We start from the raw sequence: 6,000 nt of genomic DNA, 5'->3' as shown, positions 1-6,000 counted from the left end.
CGTACCATCTATAAACATTCATTAGACATTAGCAAAAAAATGGCAAAAAAATCACATTTGTTTGTATGGGGGGCCCCCTTAAATATTTATTCTATTCTAGTTTTTGTTATATATGTTATATTGACTACAGTTATAATAATCTGTGAAAATTTTCAACTGTCTTACTATCATGGTTCATGAGATACAGCCTGGTGACAGATGAACGGACGTACGGACGGACAGCGAAGTCTTAAGTAGTAGGGTTTCCGTTTATACCCTTTGGGTAGGAACCCTGAAGAGGCACAAATAGCTAAACCGTTAGTGTGGAGACCAATAGGTGCGATTATATGTATCACATGAGGAACCTTTCACAATAAAATACGAGTACGCATTTGAACAGGAATACGAATCCATTGAATATGCTTCCATTGATTTAAAGCACTTAATACAATAATTTTTTTAATAAAACCATTTATATTTTAAGTGAGGTTTTTTATAAGGTATATTTCTGTATTTTGCATAGCACGTTTTAAAACATTACTAGCGGTATATTGGTACAAGTGACATGCTAATGCTAGCGTATATTGATGCAAGTGATAACGTTTATAAGTCAATAGATGATGGTAAAAGAGCATCTGTTTTTATTGTTAATTGCAAGCCATATAATAATTTCATCGAAAAATTCATATACAATATAAAAAATATCGTTAGATCAGTAATCTACACATTACGCGTATACTGAAGCAAGTGGTAATTAGCTCAGTATACCGCACAACTACAAGATGTAAAATACGCGTATAGTAGTGTATCTGCATTTTTCCTCAAAAATTATAAAAAATTTCAGAATTCCATGAATACAGGGAAGCAAATATTTTCTTTAGAACCAATCCAAATTTGTGATAAAGTGTATATAATGAAATGAGAAAGTTACTCGGTTTTGGAACCTTTGAACAGCTCTAGTCAAAATCACGCAATTTGACGTGACATTGGCAAAGTGCCTCGCAGCAAACGCCATATCAACAAAAAAAACTTTAAACCCAGTAGCTCTAACCCGCACGCGTAACCTAGTATGTATATATTAATACCTATTCAATATTCAAATTGCAGCCGTTTACAAGAATATTGCTGATAAGAAACGCATCGAAACAGCGAACATGTCCTTTGAAACTGAGCGCAAAATACTGGCTCTCTTTCAATGAAGGGGGCGTTTTCGGGATTTCTTATCACCATACACAAAAAACAAGATAAATGCTGTAATAAGTACTTACGACGATATGTGAGGAGCACTTGCACTTTTTAACACTAAGTCTATAGCAGGTCCACACCAATAATTGATTAATACACGTCTTTCCATAAATAAATCGATTATTTCCCTCTATCGCGCACTACACACGGTTCCAAATTATTTTGAAATATAAACATTGCTGTTTCGATACCACGACACGATTGCATTCAAATCAACACGAAACTAATGCTGCATTCACCAAATTCACTTTATTTTACAACAATTTAAATTATATTTATTTTATTAGTATTTATCGCATTGATCAAATTACCATCAATTTGACGTTTTAAGTTAAGACCATAGATACTGTTGAAAATAATCCGTGAAGGTTACTCCACGAATAAAGCGCCTATAGATAGTAAATAGCAAACAGTCATTCGCGGTGCGCAAATCAAAGAACGTGCCAACAGGCGCTGCCCAACTGCAATGCTACGGCAACTTCCTTTACCTTATTCCTTTCAATAACAGCTTTGATGTAGTTCCCTTGTTAATTAATATTACTCGTTCGGGACGTTAATTGAAAGAAGTTTACTGGCTTCTCTCATTATTTTTTTGTTTGCGTCCGTAACAACTTTCGCTTTGAATCGCCTGTAGAAACTCGTGTTCGGTTACGTTTACGTCTGGAAGCTTTCCAAGCTGGCTTTTAAGACTTACTAGCTGTAACCCATGACTCCGTCCGTGTAAAATGAATTTTCCGTAGAAGAATTCGTGGATCTGCGACGTCTTTAAGTCGACGACTGGCAAGAGGCTGCGCACGATCCGGACAGATGGCATGCTCTCGTTTCGGAGGCCAAGACCCTCTAGGTCCCTGAGCCAAATTAGTTAGTTAGTTAGTTTTAGTTAGAAGAATTTTTCCGAAATAAAATCTACTTATTTATATATGTAGTTTCCCGGCACTCAGACGGTTTAGACGTGACACACAAACAACAGACTTACAAACTTTCGCATTTATAATTATTATTGAGATTTTAAAGCTAAGCTTCTAAAGAAGGAAAATGACTGAATAGAGATTCAAAGTAGGTGTAGGTAGATAGAAACATAAATAGAAAAACATTTTTTTAATTTATTAGGTATCCGAAATTTTTTAATTATACTTAATACTAATGGAATTATCGCTCGAAGGGAGTCAGACAATCTCGACAATCTGATAGTGCTAGGCAACATAGAGGGGAAAAGGCCCAGAGAAAGGTCACAAACCCGATCATCATCATCATCATCATCTCAGCCGTAGGACGTCCACTGTTGGACATAGGTCTCCCCCACAGACCTCCAGTTGCTTCGGTTGGCAGCGGCCTGCATCTACCGTGAACCCGCGGCTTTAACCAGGTCATCAGTCCATCTTGTTGGTGGACGTCCTAAGCTGCGCTAGCCGACCCGCGGCCTCCACTCGAGAACTTTTCGGCCCCAACGGCCACCCGCTCTCCGTGCTATATGGCCCGCCCATTGCCAGTTCAACGAGCTAATTCACCAACCCGATGATCGGATGAAATTAAGGCGATCACTTTGAATGCCGCTCTGAAAAAGGCCGAGGGCAGAGTGGTGTGGAAGCAGTTCGACAAAAGTCTCCGCAAAGGCTCTTCAAGACGGGCACGACCTTCCGACCTGCAGGAATGAAGAATACGACGAAGAAGAGAATGTAAATATACCTAGAAACTCATGTCAGTTTGATGCGAGTTTGTATGGGCGTGTACACGAATAATCGGGTCGGTATTTCCATGTCGGTATTATCCGGGCCGGCAAAGAGTGTCACCAGATAAAACATCGTTTTTTTTTATTCGACTGGATGGAAAACGAGCAAGTGTGTCTCCTGATGGTAAGAGATCACCACCGCCCATAAACATCTGCAAGACCCCTGGTATTGCAGATGCGTTGCCAACCTAGAGGCCTGAGATGGGATACCTCAAGTGCCAGTAATTTCACTGGCTGTCTTACTCTGAAAGGTATGCTGGGATGGTTTGGCCATGTCGAGAATGAATGATATGAATGAACGATTGCCGACGAAAATCAGCGCTGGGGTGTAACGAGCATTATGCTGAGAGTGCGATTGAATGAAAGTGTTGGAAGGGTGTAGTACCTAAGAACGATTGACGAAAAAAGTGTATGAGGCGAGTGTGAATGAAAGTGTTGGAAGGGGTAGACCTAGGCAGACGTTTCGAGACCAAATCAGGGACGTCTTGAAAAAAGGCCAGGTCAAGAGTACCCTAAACCGAAGAGCATGTATGAAGGGAATAATGAAAGTGGACGAAGCGAAACAAGTATGTAAGGATCGTAGCAAGTGGAAAGAAGTGGTCTCTGCCTACCCCTACGGGAAAGAGGCGTGATTATATGTATGTATGTATGTATGTCTTACTCTCCACGCCGAAACATAACAGTGCAAGCACTGCTGCTTCACGGCAGGATTAGCGAGCAAGACGGTGGTAGCAATCCGGGCGGACCTTGCACAAGGTCCTACCACCAGCAAAATATGATAAAACCGATTTGTAGTAAACATGCCATTGAGAAACAGAATTAAGTAAATACACTTGTACAGAAACGTTTTAAGTGTAAGCATGTAGACTTGTAACTTTCGAGAAACAGCTTAGGGCCCTGATAAATCATGCTCTCGTTACTTGTACTAATACGTACGAGTACTAATTCTGTGTTCTCGTGTGAAATTCCGAAAGAGCGCGAGTTATCAGTCAGATCAACAAATACTCAGCCGTACAAAAACCAGGAAACTTAGCGAGGACGTGAAGCTGTAAGAGGCACGGAGAAACGGAGTGGAGAAGCGGGGGAAATAGTGCTTACGTCAGCAATATTTATTTATTATTTCTTGTTTATACTGCAAAATGTAGTAGGTTTTAATTCAAGCAATATGGCTACAAAGAAACCTGAATAAATTTAAAAATATATATATACCAATGTTTACGTAAGCATAAGGGGAGGGTTTGGATTTTGCTGACTTTCGCTGACAAAGCGGAGGGGGGGTTAAAAATGACTAAAATTCTGCTTACGTAATACTTGAATGACCCTTTACGGGAAAAACTATTTTAGCTGCTTTATTTTTTGCTGACCTAGGTATGCCACTGACTCTATTTATGGTCTAGTGCGGCCATGACACTAAAGTGAAAAGGGATGCAAAATTGTCCTGATTAAGTACTGTAATTATAAAACACTTTACGACACTACTTATTATGGCGGTCGCGAAGAATGCGCTTAATTTTATTGAATTTCTATTACAGTTACTGGCTAGGGCAAGGTTGAATAGTACACAATGCCTTTACCTTTTCCAAAAGAGGTAGCACATTAAAAAAACTGGGCAAGTGCGAGTCGGACTCGCGCACCGAGGGTTCTGTACACATTTATAGGTATGTAAGTAAACGGGAATCGTGTCTTGTAGATATTTCTCGCTTTTTCCGAGTGATTTAAAGCATCCAGTGTATGCAGAGCCCTACTCTTAAGCAAAATGTACGCAGTGTGGGGTCAGATTGTATTGGTCATTGATATTTACAGACAGACATAGACTTTTCTAGTTGGTTGTGTTACAATAGCTACCTTCATACCAAATTTCAAGATGCTGAGTTCACGGGAAAATACCCTGTAGGTTTTGATTCCTTTGCGAATTTCGAAAATTTGCGGAAATTTGCAGCATCAACGGCTGCATCTTTTGATTGCGTTGGCTTAGACGTTTGAACTAAAATAATTTCCTTGCTCACCCGCGACCTTATGATAGCTAAGCTTATGCAAAATATGCGTGTTCATGCAGTTCCTCCACCTCCACACTGTAAGAACACACACAAATCACACAAACCCATCTATCACCACCACCACACTACACTGACGCGTTTCGAACTCAACCAGAGCTCATCTTTAGAGTGACACAACCGTACACCATGCTACCAGTTGTTAGACTCCAACAACTGTTACTGTTGAGTCTAACAATTCATACGCGATAGCCCTCATTACGGCGGACTTTGAAATATCAAATGGCTGGATGTCATTACGAAGAGTAAGTAAACAAACAAATAATTTCAATGAAAAATCGTAATTTACATATATTCTAATACAGTATAATCTATAGTGTCGATAATAACGTTGACCTTTTTTTATTTCCCGTCTAAAATGGCACAATCAATTAATTTGAGGACACGGACTTTCTCACGGCTGCCGTCACGAGAAATAATAAAAAAAAAACGAATAACGCATTTCAATATATATTGCAGACGATTATTATGGCTGTGTAGGTCGTTAGTAATGCAGACTTTTGTGTATTTTCAGTTAAACATGGCCGAATTAATTATAAAAATATATATATATATACCTCGTTGAGTTTCTTGCCGGATTCTTCTCAGCAGGGGTTTTTCCGAACCGGTGGTAGATTTTTTTGACATTCATAAGTGCTTGTTGTAGCCTAAATTGAATAAAGATATTTTGACTTTGACTTTGACATTGACTTTGACTTTGAAAAAAAACTGGATTCCGAGCACACTGTACGACATCGCTTTCGCAGAAACAACAATAAAAGGAAAACAATTAGTTTTGGCTCAATATATCCAAGATGTAAAAGAAACTAAATGTGAAGATCATAAATTCATAATAAACTACACCATTGAAGCTCGTGTAATTCGTCTAACTTCAGTGACATCGACGCAATACAAAACATCTTTCGTGTGGAAATTTATAGAATTTGTGATCACTGTTTTTGCCATTGTTCTTACAGTTAACTAGGTAGGTACGCAGTAGGTTTCCTGACGCGT

Source organism: Choristoneura fumiferana, chromosome Z, assembly GCF_025370935.1.
Source record: "Choristoneura fumiferana chromosome Z, NRCan_CFum_1, whole genome shotgun sequence".
NCBI lineage: Eukaryota > Metazoa > Arthropoda > Insecta > Lepidoptera > Tortricidae > Choristoneura > Choristoneura fumiferana.
This window is presented reverse-complemented; position numbering follows the sequence as displayed.